Consider the following 24509-nt stretch of genomic DNA (forward strand, 5'->3'; position numbering starts at 1 on the left):
TGGTGGGCTTAGCAGTAGCGTGGTGCTCCAACCAGCGCTACTACTATAGCTAAAGAAAACCGGCCCGCGAGCGCCCCCGCACCCCCTCGTCTCACACAATCCCCTCCACCCGATGACGATGCCGCAACGGTTAGGGTTCGTCCCCGGCCGCCTCACCCCCGTCAACAGTGCCGTGCGCCGCCACCATGCGCGGTCGCCTCTCGCCTCCTCCGACGCTCCAGCCCCGTAAGTCCCCCTCTCGATCTCCTCCTCCCTGCGCGCGCCACAGTAGCTCCTCTCGATCTCTTGGCTAGGGTTCATCGTAGGGGCTCCAATCGATTTGCCGCGAATGAGGGTTGTGTTGGGCTCAGTCAGAGAGACACACAGAGAGAGAGAGAGAGAGAGACAAAGAGAGAGAGACAGAGAGAGAGAGAGAAGAATCATCGAGGGTTGTGTTGGGTACCAGCTGCTGTGCGCGGCGGCAGCACGGTGCGGCTGGTCTGGATCCGGGGGCCGCGGTGACGGGAAGAGTGTGGGAGGCGACGGCGGTTCGGGCAGGGGAGGAGGCGGCGGGGGCTGCGCTGCGCTGCCGGCCGGCGAGGCGGAGACGAGGAGCAGCAGGGCTTGTAGTTGCCGGGGAGTGGCGTGGAGAGCAGAGCAGAGCAGAGCAGGGAGCAGTGGAGTGAGAGTGAGAAACAGAGAGCGAGTGGTTGGTGTAATAAGTCCTGGAATGGATTTGGACGCGTCTAGTAGTATAGGAAGGAGTACCAATATTTTGCTTGACTTGACCTGCCAAAGTCTTTGCTTATTAATGTATTCTTTTTCATCCTTACCATAAACTACTCCTAGCATGGCAGTAATTTATATATTGCATTTGTGTCAGTCGATTTTGTGTGAAGCCATGAGGTCGAGACCGAGTAGTAGTTCATCACATACTAGTATTTTGCTTATTAATGGATTGGGCTGGCTCATGTTTGATTTTTTGCTTTTTGGTTGGGCGGTTTCGACTTTTCTGATGTCATGTTATGGATATTGCTTCTATAGGAGTGTAAGTGCTCGGTTCGGGTTGTATCAAGTGCCCTTCTATAGGATGCTGTATAGGTGTTGTTCATGTGAGAGACAAAGCTACAAGCTCATGTTTATTTAGTGTGCTTTGTTGTGAGAAATCATCAAGATTTAGGATTACTGATAAGAAGGGGGTAGTTTATTTAGTGTGCTTTGTTGTGATTAACAAAGATGAGATGAGATGAGATCAAAGTATTGTCATGTTTTGCCATATATTTGTTTGTTACATCTCTAGATTATTGAGCTACTAGTATTGTTTAACCTTGTGTTTAGTGCAAATTTCATGCTGATAGCGACGCTTCATCTGAAGAGTTGGGGACATTAGTTTACTAGATTGCTAGCTTTATGATTGTTGGACTGAACTTTATGTTTACTTTTTAGTTGTTATTTTGCTTGCCATGTGAACTCTAGCTATGAAAACTTTATGTTTACTTTTTGGATCGTTAATCCTTTAATCATATTGCTTTAGGGAAATGGCGCCACCACCACCACCACCATGTCGACGGTGCAAGTCAAGGTGCGCCAGCAGCCTTGCAACTGGCACGCTGTTTGGCATCTACTTCGAGTCTAGTTTTCTTCTTGCGGCGGTAATAAATTATATGAAACTAGTAACTAGTATTTTGTTTTTAGTGTTATTGGCATTAATGCATCGTGTATATATCATTTTGCTTTTTGTACACAGATTGTCCCATGCAATGTGAGGTCAAAATTCAACAATCTGACTGGAGACTCTGTGACCTTTGAGGCTCCTGGGGGCCCCTACACTATGGAGATCGAGAAAGGACGAAAGATGACGCGGGTGGGAGGATATGGATGGGTCCGTTTCATCGACAACATGCGTATCACCGATGGTGAGTTGATCAGCTTCTCCTTCAGAGATGAAAGACCCAAACTGGCCATGATTTATATCAACAAAGCAGAAGATTACGAGGATGATGATGACCCACTCGGTGATGCCATCGTAGCTCAAAGAATGAAGTTGAGCGAGGAGGAGGTGTGCAACCTATGGGACATCATTCCGCCACGTGCTGACTTTGTCGGGGTGCCATTCATGACCCGCCTGACAAGTACCATGGTTGATCGGCATATGACTTTTCTATTGAAGGATGCTATGCGTGGAACACCAGTTATGTCCCAAGTATGGCCTCGCCCTTTGCTGTTGAACTCGCATCAAGCTAGCTTGCAAAAGTTTCAAGGTAACAGACATTGCAGGTTTCGGCCTCATTGTCTTTGATTGAATAATAAAAAGTGTTGAAGCATTTTGTTATCATACTGATGCCATATTTTCATGCCCTCTCCAGCAGGCACTGCCCCGTTCTTTGGGGCTCCGCCGGTCATGGCAACCGGGAACCTGCCCATGGTGATGCCGAGCCCTGCAACGCTTGTGCAGCCATTCCAGGCCATTCATCCAATCATGGTTCCTTCGGCGACCAGTATGTATCCAGGCAAATACATGTAAACTTGTCATACCGCTGTGATTTTTCTGATTGCTTTGGAAGAAGAATCTTGGCTTTACCCCTTTGGCTTTTCGGGGTATACATCTAAGAGGACTCGCAGTTTTGCCTACCCTGTCAATTCACCTACTAGTTGCTGGTCATTGTCCGTCTTTTTATTGGGAGGACTTGCAACGTTTGCCGTAAGCCATAGTCGGTGTGGCTTACGGTTTAATTTTCCGGGAGAGTTCATGGGAGGAGTTGATATGAAAATAGAGAGGAGATTGAAGCGATTCTTTGACTGCCTTGGCGGTAACACATTTTCACCTGTTCTTTTGCGTTTGCAGAGCAGTATGTACCGTGAAACATTGTAAATGAGTAAGATAGTGAAGTGGCCCCTTTTCTTTTTCTCCATCTTGCAAGTGTGATGTTGCTGCTATGAATGCTATCTTTTGTTGCAAGTGTAGTTGTGGGACTATTATTCTTGTAACTTTCACGTGTGGCCTGTACAATCTTTCATTGCAGTGCTTTAAGCAATTTGATCGAATGTGTTCCTCAGTCGAAAGAAGTCGGTCATCAGAACGACGCTCAGAGCGTGCTACCCGGCTGATCATTTGCCATCCGATCCGTGTCCCTGGATAGGAGTACGTGTTGGAGTCGTATAGTTGAAGTTAGGATCAACACAGTTGCATCCGACGAATCAACACAGTTGCATCCGACCTAAGGATGGGGTGCGCTTAGAGTTTAAGTCGCCAAAGAAAGTGTGGTTGGGCACCGTCCTCAAGTTCAAGGAGCGCTTCATCTCGACGTGTTGCCGGCCACTAGCATCGGAGGGAGGAGTCTTGGGGACGAAAGGCGGCCGTCGAGACGAGGAACTTGATCAGAGCAAGAAATTCAAAAGGACACGTACGGAATATTGATGCTGAGTTTTCTTTCTGCATGAACGGCATTTTTGCGCCAGTTGTGCCTTTATTGCGCCGGACAATGTTTGTTAGTCAAACTAGCAAAAGAGCATGCATTTTTTTTCGACACATGGTATCTCATCTATGTTGCGACCTATCCTCCTTCCCACCCTAGCCAACGATGGCCTCAGTGCTCATACAATCACAACACATTTGAATTTTGTCAATCCTAAGTCATCCCTCCCTCGGCATAATATGAGAAACCAAATTACTTTTTCCTGTGTTATTTTGGCAAGACGCACATGCGTTGTTATAGATGAGTTCTTTCGTGTCCAGTGCTCGTTTTGCCGAGATATTCAATTTTATTCCGGATCGGCACCGGTATGAAAGAAAGATGTGACATGCACCAGTGGCGGAGGATGGATATAATTTGAGGTGTGGCGGACTCAAGTAGTACATAAAAAATGGCCACTACCAAGTAACTCAATTTTTGTTGTTGTTAAATCTGCAACTCAAATCATAGAGAAGCTACTAATATTGCTGCTCCCTCTGTTCACAAATGTAATATCGAGGGTGTAAAATATATTACAACACAATTAGTGTAAAAATTTCACAAATTTCTACCTGTCTCATTTTCATTCCTTGTTCAACTACTGTATGTTCTCCCTTTACCAGCAAAGTTGCCGCGCCACCAGCCGCAGGCAACGCAGCTGCGCCGCTAATCACCGAAGTAAAATATGGGTGATCAGGTCGGAGCGGGGTGCGTCGCTAATCATCCATGTAATTACCGGCTGAGGGGCTAAATAATGCAGCCCACGTGCGATCTATGGCAGGCTCTGGTGCTCTGCCTTTCTTTCTCCTTTTCTTTTTCCCAAGGAGGCAACGACGAATTCACCCAGCTAGCCGAACGAGCGATACGTACATGTATTACCTGGTTTTGAAAAAAAAAATCCTAAAAAAAACCTGGTTTTGCACCAATCAAGGTAGGGCGGCTGCCCATCCTTGCCCTACCGGGTCCTCCGCCTGTGGCATGCGCTATTGATTAAGGTTGCACCTTAAATAACATTTTGAAAGTGGTTAACAGGTAAAATAACAACAGATTCAGGTTCTACATATTTTCTAATCAACCAATTATCAGCGGTTTCGTACACAAGCGAAAATCTGACTTCAAATTGCCCTGTGGGCTGATTACCTATAACATCTGGGTTTTCTGCAAAAGCGAAAATTTGACTTAAAAATGGACTACGGATTGATTACTGGAAACATCGGGAAGTTTTCTGGAAAATAGCATGACGGACCAAGAATACCTATTTTCTTTATTAGTAGAAGAAGAAAAGGAAGAAGAAAAGAAAGAAAAAAAGTATATATAGATATTTGATGCTTTAGGTATTAAAACCTTCGAATTTGTTCAAATAAGCCTTGAAAATCAAGGATTTTTTTTTCCGAAAAGGAGGATAACCTCCGGCCTCTGTGTTGAGCGATGTACACAATCATATTTATTAAATTATTCAACAAAGCCTTGCAAAAGAAATTATTCTACAAGGTTGATGATGTGTCCTGACCTCTTGCCAACACACACCACCTGGCCACTGCACGAGAAGTATGCGGGGACCTGCGCCCAGCCACCGAAACCCCAACACTTGTCCCTCCAGCCGATGTATGGCTCCCAAGATGATGCCCCCATGGGGGTCACAACTCAGGAACTTCACCATCATCCGATTTGGAAAGCCCAAATCTAGGGTTTCCCCAGAGTACACAGGGACTGAGACTCGCCTCACAATGCCTCAAGCGAGGTAACAACGCCCATGGGCGCCACCGTCAACAGTTCCGTCCGAGGCCGAAACGAGCTATCGCTGGCATACTCGCATCCACCACCGGCTGGACCACCGGATCGATGTTCACTGTCAACCGCCACACACCACAGGAACGACCCCTCCGCCGAGAGACCACACACGTCCGGAGCCGCAGCGATGCCACCGCCGCCCTTGCGGGATGAACCGACGACCGTAGAAGAAGCCAGCTAGCTGTGCAACCGACACCGGACCGCGAACGTGCCAGATGGGGACACCCACGTGAAGCACCACCACAGCCGCGTCCTGAAACCACGGCGGTGGAAGGCCCCGCCACCGCCATCATCCCCTGCTTGGGCTTTGCCCCACGGCGCTCTGGCAGCGGCGATGATAGGGCGGCGGCGGCCGAAGCGCTAGATAGCCTCTGGGGCCAGGAGCCTGTTAGCTGTTGCCTCATCTCTTGAAAATCAAGGTGTTGCCTTTCTTATGAAATTTATACTTCTTCTTAGATCCTTTGGTATCTCAAAGAAACCAACAATCAAATCATTACACCCTTTCCTGAATCTTTTATATCTAAATAGCTAGCCTACACTATTAGATTTCTCCTCATATGCATGTTCACATCATCTCAATTTTTGATAGTCATCCGGTCGAAATTGTGTGACACCTCAAGTCATGCATATACATATAAATTAAAATTTTACATTAATATATTCATGCAAATCATGCCACCTCATCAAGTCATGCATGTCTTTTTTTTGGGAAGGGGGAGGGGAGAGGGGATCAGATCATGCATGTAGTCACAAGTTAAATTTTTAGCATTGCTTTTATATGGCCATGGACGGTATATGTGAACTTTTCTATTCCACAAACCCTTTTTAATTCATGCACATTTTGCAAATTCGTGTTTTTTCAAATTCATGAACATTTTTGAAATTTGTGAATATTTTCCAAATCGGGGAACATTTTTAATCAAGAATATTTTTAGAGTTCCATGAACATTTTTTATTTCACTATTTTTTCCTGAAAACAAACGGTAGCCTGTTTTCTTCCTTGAGCGAGAAGTCGTTTACTCGTTGGGGTCAATATTATGCTCATCTGCATTATACTCCCTGTTATAGCCAATTTGCCTTTACTATTTGCAAGGCCACTTTGTCAGAATGCACATACCTGCTATAGCCAATTTGCCTTTTCTGGTATTCGCAAGGAAGTTTGACTGAAAAAGGGGATCTCCTTCAGATAGAAGCTACTTTAGTTTGGAAGAAAGGCAAGTTATTTTGTCTCACTGTATCACAGATTTTATTTGCACCTTCAACATAAAAGGATGTGGAAAATACTTTCATTGGTAAAATGTACTCCGCAATGGATGAAAGCAGAGCAAATTATGTGAAGAACATCTATAATAACTATATTTCCCCGGATTTAGTTATTGGTCGTCGTACGCGGCGGCTGAATGATCTTGGAAGGATATGCTAGGTCATGAGCCGTCTGATCTATTATACTCACCGTACGAGCACTCTTCCCCTCTTCTTTGTGTCCCTCATTGCAACAAGACCTTTGTTGCAATTGCAACACGACCCTTGTTGTAGAAGCATCTCCGGCTTGCGGTCGTTAACATCATCATTGCAATGGGACTCTTGTTGCAAAAAGCATCTCCGGCTGTCAGCAGTGTCTGTCACCATCGCAACAAGACCCCTCTTGCAATTGCAACAAGTCCCTTCCCTAACCTTTGTGCCTTCCCTGTAGATCATAAGTGTCATCGACTCGATCAACTACTTCCCGGAGACCCCGCCGTCATGCTCGTCTTCTCTGGTGACGCCGCCGCCCTCTGCCACCTCGGCTGTGTCAACATCATGTGGTTCACCTGCATTAGCGGCAACAGGTGGTGTCGTGCTCGTAGCAGTTGGGGTGGGTGGTAGCACTTGCAACACCACAACGTGCGCTCCAAGGCTACACTATGCTAAGGCGGCGATGGCCTTGATCATCGGTGCTGCGGGCGGTAGCTCTTGCAGCTTCAAGTGGAGCTGGATTGGACGTGCGAGAGGGAGGAAGGATTTGGAATAGAAAGGAAACAACTGAGGAGGAACATGATGGATATCGTTTGGAGAAAATACGTGTGGAGTAACATATTTGGTTGGGGGTAAGGTGGAGAGAGGGAGCGGTGTTGCGTCTATAATAGATGAGTAATGCTAGACACATGGTTTTTTTTGACGAAACACTGGCGGAGCAGCTTTTCTTTTCAATTATAGGAAGGAGGGTGTTACAGGTATTGTGGCCTACGCAAGTGCCAGGACGAGAATAAGAACAAAGCCAACAACATGCATCACAACAACTATACATCAGTGCCCAAGTCAGTCCGGCTCACGTGGTCTATCTAGAATCCGCTGAATCCTGTGACGCCCAGCCTGGTTCCATAGCATCCATCATCGAGTTAAACACTCCACTAACAGTGGACACCTTGTTTTGGAAAATCCGAGCGTTCCTCTCGCGCCAAGTGAACCACCAGATGGCCACCGCAAGACCACCCCAGCCCCTTGAGTTGGGCAGATTAATGCTCACCACGTTGGACTCCCACCAGTCACACACACACACACACACACACACACACACACACACACACACACACACACACACACACACACACACACGGGGGTTTCACATGGTGGTTAGGATTAAAATGAGGCGGTTCCACCAATGAAATTCCGTCGCCCCGTGAAAGTCCGTCGCGAGCGCCCGGGTGTGTAGTATTATCGACAAGGGAAACGTTTGTGACCGGCGGACCGACCGAAGCTTGGGCCGGTCGCGCGCGAGTCGCACGATTGCCCAGATCCATCGTCCCCTGTTGGTTCCCAACGTGGCCACGTCATACAAGGCCGGTCCCACCCACATCTCTTCCTCTGTTCAGATCTCTCTCGACCACTCGTTCAGATCCCATCCCCCCTCTCTCTCCTTCCTCCAGACGCGCTGCTCTCCTCTCTGCCTCCCCTGCCGCGAATGTATCCTTCTACGCTGCCGGTGAGCTTTTGCCAGCCCTTTTCCTCCGTTTTGTTTTCCAGATCAGAGAAAGGTGTTTGCAAAGGGAGGCCATGGGTTTCTTCCAACCCGGGGAAGCCATGGCCGTGCATCCCCTTGGCGAGGTCATACATTTCTGCAATCGGCAAGGACTAGAGGTGATGGCCACTGGTGCTGAAGCTGCAACTGGCTTTGCGATTTGCTTCAACCGGCACAGGGAAAGCTATAACCGGCGCCCGGGTTTGCTACAACCAGGCGACGACGAGCATTGGTGGAGACGATGGCACACTTTTTTGCTGTAACGGATAACGGAAAAGCTACCACTAGCACCTGGTTTTGCTACAACCAGGAGGCGATGAAGTGTCGTCGGTGATGACATGCTGCAAATTTGTTGCAAACTGCAGTGGGAAAGCTACCACCAGCGATCAATTTTGCTGCAATTGGCGTGTGGTGGTGCAAGCGGCGTGCGATGGTGTGACGAGCGGCGACATGGGGTGACCACGACGACCAGGATTGCTACAACCGGTACGCTTTTTTGCTACCACCGCGGTGATCGCGTGCTGCATCGACGGGGAGCAGCGACCTAGGCGGCGGATGCTGGAACCGACATGATTCATGGTGAAACTGGCGCGCGGATGCTACAACTGTCGAGGAAAAAGCTTCAACCTCAGTGGGAAAAGCACCGTCAGGGACAGAAGCTACTTTCTAGCGGGGGACGAATTGGAGCTGCGAATGGGGGCGGCGGGGCGCGCACATGGCAGGAGGGTGCGCTGGCGTGGCCCAGAGACGTGCGTGCTGGTGGTGCCGACTGTTAGCAGTCCTCTCCACTCCCCCATGTACTGCATGCATCTACCCACGATCCCATGCACGTACTAGCGCTACGCGCTCTCTCTCCTGTACTGGCACTCCGCGCCCCTGTTGTACTGGCGCCCTGCGCCTATATATTCTTGGCAATGGCAATGGCAGCACTCAAGGTGCTTTGCTCTCCCTCTCCACCGATCCACATGGTATCAGACGCTGATATTCTCCTTCGTCGCTGAACCACTCTTCCGCTGCCTCTCCGACTCCAGAACCGCGATGGCATCCCCCACTCCCCCACATCCCCCCCAGCTCCTCCTCCCGGCACCGGCCCTGGAACCGGCGGCGCCCCGCGCACACCTGCCACGCCGGTCTCCTCCTCCTCCACCCAGACACTGCTGACGCCATCTGCGCTCACTCGCGGGCGCTCTTCCTGCCGGACCCGACCGCGTCATCCTCCACGGGTGTTCGCGACCTTTCCCCCCTCGCCGGTGTCTTCATCAACCAGCAGGTCCCGCTCGTCCTCGGCCTCAACCCGCCCAACTTCTCCCAGTGGCGCACTCTGTTTGAGGTCACCTTCCAGAAGTACGCCGTCCTCGACCACATCTCCGGCACGCCTCGCCCCACTGATCCGGTGTGGCTGCAAGACGACGCACACCTCGTTTCATGGCTCTACAACCGCATCAGCCCAGAGGTGTTCGGCCTCGTCCACCAGCGCGGCGCCACCGCCGGTGAGGTCTGGGCCGCCATCTACAGCCTCTTTCTGGAGAACCGCGAGCATCAGGTGGTGTTCCAGGCCACCGAGTTCAGGCGGATCGAGCAGGGGTCCTCATCGATCCTCACCTACTTCGCCCGGCTCAAGGAATGCGCCGATCGCCTCGTCGACCTCGGCTCTCCTGCCGATGATCGTGATCAGGTGCTCAACATGATTCGTGGCCTTCACCCCCGTTTTCGTTATGCCGTGCCCATCCTCACCATGCAGAGCCCCTTCCCATCCCTCCTTCGCTGTCGTGCTTTCCTCCTCCTCGAGGAGGGCCGGCAGTCCGCCGACCACAACACGGAGACCGCGCTCCACGTCGGGCGCACACCGAGCAACCACAACGGCGGGGGCAGGGTGGTGGCGGCGCCAACTCCTGCAACTCGGGCTGTGGAGGGCGCTACAAAGGAAAAGGCAAGGGCAACTACTCCGGCGGGGGATCCTCCTCGCACTCTAGCGGGGGCTCCGCCCCTCATCCAGGCGGCGCGGCTCCTCCTCGCCCATCTGCTCCGGCGCCCGCGCCCTGGACTGGCATGGTCCATGCATGGCCAATGCCATGGCGTCCACACGCCCCTGGTGCGGGCATCCTTGGGCCCCGCCCCGGTGGCGCGTCCCCCTTCGCTGGTGTGGCCGCGCATTACGGCCCCAACGCGTCCCCGCCACCCCCATCCATGCCGGCACATTGGACAGCTGGAGCGGTGCCGCCGCACCTGCTGTATGGTGCCCTCGCTGGTGGAGCGCCCAACTCCAACGCGCCTGCTTGGGACCAGAGCGCCCTGGTACAGGCGCTCAACGCCATGACTCTTCAGCAGCAACAACCGCAGCTGCCTGGCTCCGACTGGTACATGGATACCGGCGCAACCACACACATGGCGTCGTCCCTCGGTATGCTCTCCTCCTATGCTCCCTGTTCTTCTACCTCCATAGTAGTTGGCGACGGATCCTTGCTCCCCGCCACGCACATTGGCCACGCCACCATTCCTACAGCCCAATCACCCCTTTCTCTGCAACACATTCTAGTCTCCCCACACATTATCAAAAACCTTCTGTCCGTCAAAGCCCTCGCTCGCCACAACCCTCTTAATGTCGAGTTTGATGACATTGGTTTTTCTGTTAAGGACCGAAGAACGAAGAAGGTGATCCTTCGATGTAACTCCGACGACGACGAGCTCTACCCCATGTCCACCATGTCGCCACCGAGCCGCACCCACCATGCCCTGACTGCCGTCTCCCGTGATCTATGGCATCAACGCCTTGGGCATCTAGGCGCTGATGCTTTGGACCATACTGTCAAGAGCTCGTCGCTGGATCATGTAGCTAGCCCCAGCACTGTTTGCCAAGCGTGTCAACTAGGCAAAAGTGTTCGTCTACCATTTAGCACTTCCGAACATGTGTCGTATTTTCCTTTCCAGCTTGTACATTGTGATGTGTGGACATCTCCCGTACTCAGTATATCTGGTTATCAGTATTACCTTGTTCTACTTGATGATTACAGTCACTTTGTTTGGACGTTCCCGCTTCGCCACAAGTCGGATGTGCTACCCACTCTACGCGCTTTCACTGCATTCATCCACAACCACTTTCGCCTATCCATGCTCACTATCCAAACCGATAATGGCAAGGAGTTCGACAATCATGCATCGCGCCAATTCTTCTCCTCGCTAGGCATAGTGCTCCGCTTATCATGCCCCTACACGTCACCGCAGAACGGACGTGCCGAGCGCATCCTTAGGACGCTCAATGACATCGCCAGATCACTCCTCATACACGCACATATGCCGTTCCCCTACTGGGCCAAAGCCCTCAATACCGCCACCTTCCTCCTCAACCGACGCCCATGCCGGCCGCGCCACAACCAAACACCTTTCTTCCTACTCTACGGTGTTCACCCCACCTACACCACCCTGCGAGTCTTCGGGTGCCTGTGTTTTCCAAATCTAGCAGCCACTGCACCCCACAAACTCGAGCCTCGATCGGCCCCCTATGTATTCCTAGGGTACACCGCCGACCACAAAGGTTACCGGTGTCTCAATCGTGCCACGGGCCGCGTCATCACATCTCGCCATGTCGTCTTCGATGAGCACCGCTTTCCCTTCCATGCCGAACAACCAAGCCCAACACCGGTTGCTGATCTCCTCGACGATCTACCTACACTACCCACACGACCCCGTTCCCGACCCTCACCAGCGCCCGCATCTACCCCGGTCGCCACCGTACCACGCATGTATCCCAACCCCCGTCCGACCGCACTACCACGCTAGCCCCTAACACCCCAGACCACACCATGCCGGATGCCTTCCCGCCAGCCCAGTCATTACCACAGTCCGCCACGGTCACCCCCCTCGCCACCACAGGCGCCACGACGCCAACCCCCTCCTGCACCTACACACAAAATGCAGACAAGAGCTCAGGCTGGCAAATTCTTCTCGAATCCCAAGTATGAACAGCACCATGTTGCTACTGCACCATCCAACATCTCACCCATCCCAAAAACCGTGCGTGAGGCTATGTGAGATCCTTGTTGGCTTTCTGCTATGCAGGTAGAATACAGGGCTCTCATGGAGAACCAGACGTGGCGCCTCGTCCCTCGACCCCGCGGCGCCAACGTCGTCACCGGCAAATGGCTCTTCCGCCACAAGCTCAAGTCCGATGGCTCGCTCGAACGCTACAAGGCACGTTGGGTGGTGCGCGGCTTCTCGCAGCGCCCCGGCGTCGACTTCGACGAGACATTCTCTCTGGTGGTCAAGGCGGCCACCATCCGCGTCGTGCTCACCATCGCCGCCGCGCGCCAGTGGCCAGTGCACCAGATGGACGTCAACAACGCGTTCCTCCACGGGCATCTCTCCGAGCAGGTCTACTGCCAGCAGCCGTCTGGCTTCGTCGACACGAGTCGACCTGAGCACGTGTGTCTGCTGGACAAGTCCCTCTATGGGCTCAAGCAGGCGCCGCGGGCGTGGTTTGGTTGGTTCGCCGCATTCGTCCACAGCCTCGGCTTCACCAGTTCGCGGGCGGATCCGTCGCTCTTCGTGCTCCATTCCGACGCCGGCACTGCCTACCTCCTGTTGTACGTCGACGACATTGTGCTCACTGCCTCAACGACGGCGCTTCTTCGCCACCTCCAGCAGCTCCTGTCGACCGAGTTCTCCATGAAAGACCTCGGGCCTCTACACTACTTCCTCGGGATCGCCGTCACTCGCACCGCGGATGGCTTCTTCCTCCCCCAGAGCAAGTACGCCGACGAACTGCTCGAGCGCGCCAACATGCAGGGATGCAAGCCGGCGCCCACGCCGGTCGACACGCGCGCCAAGCTGTCTGCCCATGATGGTGCCCCCCGTCTCCGACGCTTCCGAGTACCGCAGCATCGTCGGCGCACTCCAGTACATGACCATGACTCGGCCCGACATCGCCTACGCCGTCCAACAGTGCTGTCTGCTGATGCATGATCCCCGCGACGTCCACCGTGCACTGGCCAAACGCATCCCGCGTTACCTACGCGGCACTACATCGCATGTTCTCCATCTCCGGCGCTCTGGCTCCCTCGACCTTGTCGCCTACTCCGACGCGGACTGGGCCGGCTGCCCAGACACGTGCCGATCGACGTCCGGCTACGCTGTGTACCTCGGCGACTCGCTTGTATCATGGTCGTCCAAACGACAGGCGACGGTGTCTCGCTCGAGCGCCGAGGCAGAATACCGCGCAGTTGCAAACGCGGTTGCCGAGAGCTGCTGGATCCGCCAACTTCTTGGCGAGCTCGCTGTACCTCTACCTCGCGCCAGCATTATCTTCTGCGACAACATCTCGTCCGTCTACATGGCGGCCAACCCCGTCCACCATCGTCGGACCAAGCACATCGAGCTCGACATCCATTTTGTACGCGAGAAAGTGGCATTGGGTGAGCTGCGCGTTCTCCATGTGCCCACCTCCCAACAGTTCGCCGACGTGCTCACCAAAGGATTGCCCACGGCGGCGTTCCAAGATTTCCGGTCCAGCTTGTGCGTCCGGCCGCCGGACGCTCAAACTGCGGCGGGGTGTTAGCAGTCCTCTCCACTCCCCCACGTACTGCATGCATCTACCCACGATCCCATGCACGTACTAGCGCTACGCGCTCTCTCTCCTATACTGGCACTCCGCGCCCCTGTTGTACTGGCGCCCTGCGCCTATATATTCTTGGCAATGGCAATGGCAGCACTCAAGGTGCTTTGCTCTCCCTCTCCACCGATCCACACCGACGAGGGCTGCTGGTGCTGGCGAGGAGTTGGTGGTGAGGGCGTGAGAACGATCTGAGAAAGAAGAGAGTTGACTCGGGGGGCGGGGATCTGGCGGCTAAGCATTGTCCGATCGGAGGATGTTCCAGCGACCGGCGAAAGCATTGGGCCGGTCGACTGGCGCAGATCACTTCCCTTAATAAACCCTTTGTTGCGCTCAGTAGGATTGCAACAAGACCCCAGTTGTAAAAGTTAAACTATGGATAGGGTTGGTGTGGGCCGTTCGATCAAAAGAAAATCAAAGGGCGAGGAGGCGGTCGAGGCGCGCACCTTGATCGTAGGGTGAGCGCTAGCGTTTCCTTTCTTCGATTCTTCTTCAAAGTGGCAAAGTCGGACGCCCACGTATACGCGTGCAAATCCTTCTCCCCATCGGGACTCCTTGATGATTTACTCCTAGCTTTCTTCGGATTCCTTTCTTCTTTTATATACTATAAGCCGCCTAGGTACGGTACGGTACGTACGCGCGTGCAAATTCTTTTCTAGTTCATCAAGACGATCGAGTTAACTCAATTCCCCGTCTGTTCTCCACCGCTGCCGGCCATGGCTAACAGCAGCTCGGCCTCACCGGAGATCACGTCGAGATGTGTCACGGCCAGGGAGCACACCGGTACGCTCAATTTGGAGGTGACCCATTATCTGGGGCTCGATGGCATCGGTGTCGGGCGAGTCCGTTACTTCGCCCGTCCTCGAAGTCGGCGGCTACAGGTGGAAGATCTACTTCTACCCAGACGGGATCGAGACCACCTATCATGGCTATGCCTCAGCGTTTGTGCACTGTTACAGTGACACCAAAGCCACGGATGCGACGGCCAAGTTCACGCTGAGCATCCTAGAGAAAAGGAGCCAGGCAAACGTAGCCAGCTTCGATGCGGTGAAGCGCGTCTTCTCTCCGCGCGATTTCCAACTATGGGGCCACCACTATTTCGTGGACAAGGCCAAGCTGGAATCGCTGTCGCAACTCGGGGACGGCTGCTTCACCATACGGTGCGTCCTCACCGTCGTCACGGACACGGACGAGTCACCGCCTCTGCAGCTGCCCACAGTGCCCAGCCAACTCGAGAGCATGCTCGAGGAAGGGAGAGGCGCCGACGTCACGTTCCTCGTGGGTAGCCAGGAGTTCCGCGGGCACAGGTCCTTTCTGGCCGCGCGGTCGCCGGTCTTGGGAGCTCAGTTCTATGGCCCCATGGCGGAGAAGGACGACATGCCGCGCGTCAAGGTCATCGACGTTGAGCCGGACATCTTCCAGATGATGCTTCACTACATCTACAAAGACTCGCTGCCGCTGCCACCCGCCGACGACAAAGGAGGCTACAGCGTCGCGGCGATGCAGCACCTGATGGTCGCGGCAGACATATACGGGCTGGAGAGGCTGAAGCTCATGTGTGAAGATGAGCTGTGCAAAATCATGGATGCCGCCACCGTTATGAGCACGTACGCGCTGGCGAATCAGCATCACTGTAAACGACTCAAGGATGCGTGCGTAGACTTTATGACGTCAAAAGAAGTGTTGGCCGCCATCCTCGAGACCAATGAGCGCTTCATGACACGTTGCCGACCACTGCCATTGGAGGAGGATCATGAAGAGGAAGAAGTTGATCACAGCAGGAAATTCAAAAGGCCTCGTACAAAATAGATGTTGGTTTTCTTTTTTGCATAATGAACATTTTGAACCATAGCAAAAGTGCCTCAACGTTTGTAAGCCGAAAATGTCTGAAGATTGATGTACTAAAACCTTGATAGTATTTTTTTTCCGAAACGGAGGCAAAGATTGCCTCATCTATTAATTAAGCAGAAGAGAATTGCCCAGTTAATTACGGAAAACCGGGCAAAAACCGAAACAACAAGGCCAAGCCCATTCCCATAAACTGAAACACATAGGGCAAAGCCCACCCTAATCGACGACAAGTCGACTTGCGGCCAGACAACGCATCTCCGACTCTCACAGAGAACTCAGAAGGACAAAACCAGACACAGCTGGCGCCACGGAAGATCACCGAACGGGCACCTACAGCCAGTGTTTACAAGATACTTGAAAAAGTGGAAGATTTACCAAAAAGGCTTTCGGCCCCTTTTATAAATAAACCAACCAGCAAGCACAAAGTCAACAAAGTACCGACCGAACAACACACACACAACATCACCGCAGTCAAGGTCCAACAGACACGCGCACAGACACCACATGGGTCCAGCTGTGGGCACAGCACAACAAGCCCAACACAAACACAACTAGGACGCACAACACACACACACGGCGGCGACGAGGTAAAGGAGATCTAATCCGGCTCCGGTGGTGGTGGGGGAAGCGGCGGAGCCATCCGGAGAGCCATCACGTGAAGTTGGATGATGATGGAGGTGATGGCGTCTCTCTCCCTGGGGCGTCTAAGCGGCCGCCAAAGCTGCAAGTAACCAGACCATTTGAACATAGCGTCAGTAGCGCGACGAAGAGGGATACGCTCAATCACAAGCCTATTCCTAACAGTCCACAGTGTCCAGGCTAGCAGGCGATGGTCAGCCACCTAATGTGGTGAGACGAGGGCGGTAATGCCTGGAGTTCGGCGAAGAGAGCGGGGAAGTTGTTGTGATCCCAGCTTTCACCCACAATTTCGCGGAAACAGCTCCATAGGAACTGCGCGGACACGCAGGTGAAGAAGATATAGTTCGAATCCTCTTCAGGCCCGCAGAGCGGGCAACACCCATCGCCAGGGCCATTGCGTTTCAGGACCTCCACAACGGATGAAAGGCAGCCGCGGATTGCCACAAGAAAATCCTAATCTTCAAGGGGAGCCAGATCTCCTAGATGGTGGTCAGAGCCTCGGGTCCTGGAGAGGGGGCGATAGCCTGGTAGAGTGATTTAGTGGAGAATTGACCAGATGGCTCTAGATGCCACCTAGTGCGATCAGCTCCCATATCTAGCTCAGGCTCGTGAAGTGCGATGTAGTCGAGCAAGTCATGCCAATCCGCGTTCTCAGTTGGTTCAAACGGTCTCCGGAACGCGAGTTGCCCTAAGTCAATAAGGGCCATCGCGACAGAAATCCGTGGGTCTACCGCAATGGTGAACATGTCTGGAAAACGAGCCACGAAGGGGGCGTCCCCAGCCCAGCGATTGAACCAAAACAGCATGGCGGTGCCAGATCCAACCGCAATCGAGGTCCCGATGCGGAGGACTGGGAGGAGCTGTATGATGGATTGCAGAACTGGGAGCCACCAGACCGCTGACAGAAGGTGAGCAGTTGGCTACAGAGCTATTTCTACTGGATGATGCGGAGCCATAAGCCACCCTCTCCGTTCGTAATCCGCCAAAGCCACCTAGTGAGGAGGGCAATGTTCATGCGTTTGGAGAACATGATCCGAGACCGCCCTGATCGCGAGGCTTGCAGATCTCAGTCCACCGAACCATGTGGTACTTTTGTTTGTCACCCTCGCCAGCCCAGAAGAAGCACCCCTGAACTCTGGTAATCTCATGGTGCAGAGTCTCAGGCAGGTTGTAGAAGCTCATAATGAATAAGAGCAGGCTGGATAGGGACGAGTTAATGAGCACAGTTCGGGCTGCTTTGGAGAGCCACCGCCCTGCCAAGGCTCAATGCAGTGCTGGAGCTTGCCCACCATGGGGCGCAACTCGGCCACCGTGAGCCTCGTGTCACTAATGGGTATCCCCAAATAGGTCGTGGGGAAGCACCCAAGCAGACAGTTAAGACGGCCCGCGATGCTCCACCGTTCATCATCGGAGTAGCCCAAGACCATCACCGCACTCTTATTGAAGTTAATCCTGAGGCAAGACATCTGCTGAAAGCAGAGCAGGAGGAACTTCAGGTTCATGATGTCGCTCACAGAACCTTCCACCATGATAATGGTGTCATCCGCATATTGGAGGAGGGAAATCCCATTCCCTCCTACTAGATGCGGGACTATGCCCTTGATATGGCCCGCAACCTTGGCTTTATCTAAGATGGCTGCCAGGGCATCAACATGAAGGAAATATGCCCTAGAGGCAATAGTAAAGTTATTATTTATTTCCTCATATCATGATAAATGTTTATTATTCATGCTAGAATTGTATTACCCGGAAACATAATACATGTGTGAATACATAGACAAACATAGTGTCACTAGTATGCCTCTACTTGACTAGCTCGTGAATCAAAGATGGTTAAGTTTCCTAACCATAGACATGAGTTGTCATTTGATTGACGGGATCACATCATTAGGAGAATGATGTGATTGACTTGACCCATTCCGTTAGCTCAGCACTTGATCGTTTAGTATGTTGCTATTGCTTTCTTCATGACTTATACATGTTCCTATGACTATGAGATTATGTAACCCCCATTTACCAGAGGAACACTTTGTGTGCTACCAAACGTCACAACGTAACTGGGTGATTATAAAGGTGCTCTACAGGTGTCTCCGAAGGTACTTGTTGAGTTGACGTATTTTGAGATTAGGATTTGTCACTCTGATTGTCGGAGAGGTATCTCTGGGCCCTCTCGGTAATGCACATCACTATAAGCCTTGCAAGCAATGTAGCTAATGAGTTAGTTATGGGATGATGCATTACGTAACGAGTAAAGAGACTTGCCGGTAACGAGATTGAACTAGGGAGATACCGATGATCGAATCTCGGGCAAGTAACATACCGATGACAAAGGGAACAATGTATGTTTTTATGCGGTTTGACCGATAAAGATCTTTGTAGAATATGTAGGAGCCAATATGAGCAGCCAGGTTCCGCTATTGGTTATTGACCAGAGACGTGTCTCGGTCATTTCTACATAGTTCTCGAATTCGTAGGGTCCGCACGCTTAAAATTCGATGACGGTTATATTATGAGTTTATGTGTTTTGATGTACCGAAGGTAGTTCAGAGTCCCAGATGTGATCACGGACATGATGAGGAGTCTCAAAATGGTTGATACATAAGGATCGATATATTGGACGACTATATTTGGACACGGGAATGGTTCCGGGTGAGATTGGGACAATACCGGAGCTCTGGGAGGTTACCGGAACCCCCCGGGAGGTATATGGGCCTTAATGGGCTTTAGTGGAAAGAAGGGGAAAGGAGCAAGGGAGGGGGCGCGCCCCCCCAAGCCCAATCCGAATTGGGAGGGGGGCCGGCCCCCCTTTCCTTCCTCCCTCCTTCCTTTCCTCCCCTCTCCCTCTCCAAATAGGAAAAGGAGGAGTCCTATTCCCGATGGGAGTAGGACTCCCCCCTTTTGGGCGCGCCTCCTCCTCCTGGCCGGCCCCCTCCTCCACTCCTTTATATATGGGGGAGGGGGGTGTCGGTGTCAAAACCGGCGGATCTCGGGTAGGGGGTCCCGATCTGTGCGTCAAGGCTGATGGTAACAGGAAGCGAGGAACACAGATGTTTACGTAGGTTCGGGCCCTCTCGATGGAGGTAAAACCCTACTTTCTGCTTGATTAATATTGATGATATGGGTAGTACAAGAGTAGATCTACCACGAGATCGTAGAGGCTAAACCCTAAGAGCTAGCCTATGATGGTATGATTGTAATTGTGATCGGCCTTCTAAGGACCAACCTCTCCGGTTTATATAGACACCGGAGAGGGCTAGGGTTTACATGGAGTCGATTACAAGGAAGGAAATATAATATCCGGATCGCCAAGCTTGCCTTCCACGCAAAGGAGAGTCCCATACGGACACGGGCCGAAGTCTTGAGTCTTGTATCTTCACGCTTCAATAGTCCGGACGTTGTACACAGTCCGGCTGTCTGGATACCCCCTAATCTAGGACTTCCTCAGTAGCCCCTGAACCAGGCTTCAATGACGACGAGTCCGGCGCGCAGTATTGTCTTCAGCATTGCAAGGCGGGTTCCTCCTCCGAATACTCCAAAGTAATCATCGAACACTTAGACCATGTCCGGATCTGCGGGATGATCTTCATATGCCACCGTAGAGAGAATGATATTTCACAAATGCAATCTGCTGACAACTTTTTCTGATGACGTGACATGTTATTACGGTCGGATCATTATTCGATCCGTTTTCCCACAACCAGCTATAGCGCACATTGCGAGGTAGTTTCTTTGACACGTCTTGTGAAAGCAGAGATCGTGTCCCCTTATCACGGGATTCTCATCAATACGAGTATGGGTAATCTCACCACGCCAATCGTGGCGCTTGGGAAACAAGCGATTCTCAACGGGCAATGGGGAGGCACACCGCTTTTGGCTCCTCTATAAAGGGATAAGATTTCCCCATTTTAACCCACGCCTTCTTCCTCCTTTGCCCACTCTTGCCCCCTCGAGCTCCAGCGCCCAAGCCCAAGTCTTCTCTGCACAGCTAAACATGTCCGGAGCAGGAGGCAAGTGGGTAGCTTCCACCGTCAAGGAGAAGCACATCGCAAATCTTCGGGCGGCCGGATACTTGGCCGCGGACATAGCGCACCGTCTACCAGACACCGGGCAGGTCATTCCGACCCCAGGACCCCACGAGAGGGTCGTATTCGTCGCCCACTTTGTCCGTGGACTGGGATTTCCACTCCATCCCTTCGTCCGCGGGCTCATGTTCTACTACAGGCTAGATTTCCATGATCTAGCCCCAAATTTTGTCCTCAACATCTCAGCGTTCATCGTCGTATGCGAGGCCTTCCTCCGCATCCGGCCTCACTTCGGCCTATGGCTGCAAACTTTCTGCATGAAGCCGAAGGTTGTAAGCGGCCAACAAGCAGAGTGTGGGGGGGCCATGGTAGGCAGAATGCCCAACGTCACATGGCTCGATGGCTCCTTTGCGGAGACCGTAAAAGGATGGCAATCATGGTGGTTCTACATCACCGAGCCGCGCGGCGCCAACTGGGCGGCGGCCCCGAAATTCAGATCCGGAGCCCCCATGCGGCTCACCTCCTGGGAAAGGAAGGGCCTGTCATGAGCTGACCGGACTCCAGACATGCATCAAAAGCATGAAGGACAAGAACACCAAGCTTGTCAACGTGATCCAGGTCATGCTCGTTCACCGGATCCTGCCCTACCAGAGGCGGGCAGTCAATCTATGGGAGTTCGTCTCGATCGAACACCGGACGCTCCTGAAGCTCTACGACATGACGCACAAAGGCGCATGGAAGGTGCTATTCAAGGCCTCTGAAGTACCTCCTCCCACATCCGAGGACCGCGGGCTTCACCCTGCGCGGGCTCCTAGTCAGGTGAGTTCTCAGACTGCCACCGGACCCGGTTCTTTCCAATATATTCATGGGAGATCCTTAAGTAGTTATGCATGTTTGCTTCAGGATTATGTGGAGACAACGGACCAGGTTTACTGTCCGGCTCCGCTGCCAGAAGGCCCAGCCGATGCTCTCCTGATGGAGATGCTGGTCCCGGCAAGAAGGCCGAGAAGAAGGCCCCGGGGATCCGAAAGGGTCTCCGGTGTAAGGTTGTGCCAGAAGCCTCATCCGAAGACGACGAGGAGGACTCCTCCCACGAAGGGGAGGAGGACGAAGAAGAAGACGCCCCATCCAGAAAGGATGAGGGGCCCGGGGAGGCGGACCAGGGGGCCGGAAAAGGCCCTCGCCGTAAAGCCATCATACCACTGTTGTCTGACGACGATGAGACAGATTCCTCCCGCGGAGGTGGGGGGAATCAGGAAGAGATTCTACCTCCCCACACTGGGGGGGAGAAGAAGAGGAAAGCCGCCCCAGGAGGGGAGGCTGGGGCGTCCAAGAAGGGGAAGGTGCCCCTTCCAAACTACTCCGCCACAGCCGCTCTCAGCGAGGAGGGGTGGCTGCCGAGGGGGAAGCCCCCAGTGCGATCGTAAGTGTCCGCACTCCATCAAAACTTCACTCTATAGCTTTTGTTTAACGCCGAACATATGTGCAGTCCGGCCAGGGATCACCCTGATGTATCTTCCTCCGGGTCCCTGAGCAATTCGAAGATGAATTCGCTTCCGACAGCCACTACTCCTCAACCCGTGGACGACGCGGAGGTGTTGTCCCAAAGGCTCCCAGAGCAGGGGGAGGTGACTCTGGAGACGCCCCGAGGCGGGGTCCCAAACGTCGGACACGCGGGGTTCAAGATCCCCGCGGATCGTGTCGACGAGAGCCATGGCCAGCCGGGCTCTCAGCCGAACACAATTCCAGAACCTTCAATGGTTCCGGACTCAGGCGGGTGACCCCTCGTTAGGGAGGGCAAGCTGTCTGTATCAGGGACTTCCATTGAGGCGCCGGACTGTCTGCCGGAAGCGCTTCACGACGCTTCCATGGATGAAGAGCACCGTACTCTCATGAGTACAGTGATTCGGAAGGTTTTGTCCGCCAAAAGCGGACTAACCGAAGCTTGCACCAGCCTCCTGACAGGCTTTGAGGTAAGTAATAAACATGTGCAAAATTACCACCTGATAGGTAGTAGCCCCTGATACTCTGTTTGGTGTTCGGAAAGAAAAGCCAAACAGAGGGTCAATTATAATCCGCAGGAGTCTAATAATAAGTATTATTGTGAATAAGCAGGCTGTGCTACTTGCTGCTGCTGCCCGGACTGCCGAAGTTGCTGAACTGAAGCGGGACCTGGAGCAGGCGCAGGGAGAGCTCGAACTCACGAAGAGGTAGCTCGAAGAGAAGAAGGGTAAGTGATTCCCGCTCTTATGCATTTAAGGATAGGAAGAATTGGTGAGTCTAACACCTAAGTGTCATGACTATGTAACAGGGGCCACTGCCGAAGTGGCGTCCCTGAAAAAGGCGCTGTCTGAGGCCGAAGACAAGGCGGCCTCGGAATGTAAGGAGCGCGAAAAGCAAAGTGCTAGGGTAGGTGAGGTATAGCAAGAGCTCCAGGACCTTGGCAAGAAGTACGAGTCTGTGGAGCGTGATCTGAAGGCGAAAGAGGCCGAGCTTGCAAAGGCCCTTGTGAATTTAAAAGACGCCAAGGCCGAAGCCGAGAAAGCATAGCAGGAGATCCAGGAGGCCAAGAAGATAGCAGCGGGTAAGAAGTTCTTTATGCAAAGCAAACATGTGGAGGAGGCGTTTCTTTTACTTACTCGAATTCGGAGCTCTCCAGGGGCATTCGCAGATCTTCCATGTAGCGTATCAGACGCTGCGGAGTTCTACCGTGCCCAGGAGGGGAACTCAACGGAGAAGCTGTTCTGGTCCCAGTATGCTGGGGCCGAACACCCGATGCCTCTGAGTGACCAACTGAAGCAGTTGGTCGAACTCCACAGGGCCGCCGAACTGGCTATGAAAGGTTTCATAGTCCGGATGTGGCCTGGTGAGCTCATGCCCAGTAGCTACTTTTGCCTGATCAAGCGGATGGTGGATGCCTGCCAGCGGCTGGAGGTGATCAAGCGCTCTGTTTGTATCGAAGGTGCCCACCGGGCCTTTGCCCGCGTCAAGGTGCATTGGGGAAAGCTGGATGCGGAGAAGCTGGTCAAGGACAGGCCACCGGAGGGCAAGGCGCATCGCCATCCCGAGATGTACTATGATGGCGTTATGAAGGGTGCTTGTCTCGTGGCTGACGAATGTACCAAGGACACCATTTTTGAATGAATTCGCTTCTGTCATGTTTATATGTTAAGGACGAAGTTACTTGCGCTATGTAGCGCTTTTGTTTATTTAAAATAATACCTTCTGTGCGGCTGTTTATAAAATTCTGAAAGTAGGCCAGTCGTTGGCTTCCACCCCCACGTAACTAGTACAGGGGTGTTCGTGGAAAACCCAGACACTCTTTATCCAAATGTTTGGTCCATTAAGGAGGTGTCCGGCGCAGCGAGCAAGGCAATCGGACTATGCGGCTTTATAACCTCTCGAACAATTTTAAATTAGCCATAGAAGTCTACAATTTTAAATTTCGGCGAAGCCCCTACAACCCGGAAGGCCGAATCGGGGCGCTATACACGCCTAGATCGGACGAAGCCGATTTATCGCCTAAAGCAGAAAATCTTTAAGGATTTTAAGACCTCTCGAACAGCGACCAGCTCTCGCCGCATAATGCCGGTCAGTTTTCGGCTTTCTCTACTGAGGTGCTCGTCCGGAAGAACCGGAACACAATCGCAGTAGTTCTCCCTGCGCTACCTTAGCCGGTATAACGGAACGTAAGGCACCAAAACAAGGGAGCCGGGCTATCCCAACTGTAGACCCAAGACATGATTCGGAGCTGATGCATATAGTGCTATAAGTTCGGGGTGCCGCACTGTCGAAAGTGTTCAGACTTTATTTGCCATATTATGGGGCACCATGAGAAGCCCCTGGCATACTGACCGTACCAAGGTGTACGGATGCAATACCAAATAAGCATTTATAAGAGAAGAAAATGCTCAAATAAGGATAATAAGCTGACGCTATATATAATCTCCCATTGACGAAAAATACGTTTAAGCGTACGTTTACAATGGATGCATGAAGCAGAGATAAAATAGGACTATTTGACATGTCCTATCCAAGGGCGGGCTGTGTGCAGATAGATAAAGCAGGTATAATGGTCGTAAATAGATTCCACCTGGGTATTTCCTTCTGTGCACAACGTCTGTTGCCTCCTTGGATGTCTCTCCCATGTAAGTCCGGCAATTCGGCTCTTC

At 52.6% G+C, this 24509-nt stretch overlaps 1 long non-coding RNA gene and 1 pseudogene across 1 annotated transcript; both read left to right on the forward strand.

Annotated features, from left to right (window-relative positions):
* Positions 1-2136: 2136 nt before the first annotated feature.
* LOC123046805 (uncharacterized) lies at positions 2137-2891 on the forward strand. The gene is made up of 2 exons (XR_006422609.1): positions 2137-2240; positions 2349-2891. It is a non-coding gene; the product is annotated as an uncharacterized lncRNA (long non-coding RNA).
* Positions 2892-14468: 11577 nt separating this feature from the next.
* LOC123042166 (BTB/POZ and MATH domain-containing protein 1-like) lies at positions 14469-15680 on the forward strand (annotated as a pseudogene).
* Positions 15681-24509: the final 8829 nt, after the last annotated feature.

Source organism: Triticum aestivum, chromosome 2B, assembly GCF_018294505.1.
Source record: "Triticum aestivum cultivar Chinese Spring chromosome 2B, IWGSC CS RefSeq v2.1, whole genome shotgun sequence".
Classification (NCBI taxonomy): domain Eukaryota; kingdom Viridiplantae; phylum Streptophyta; class Magnoliopsida; order Poales; family Poaceae; genus Triticum; species Triticum aestivum.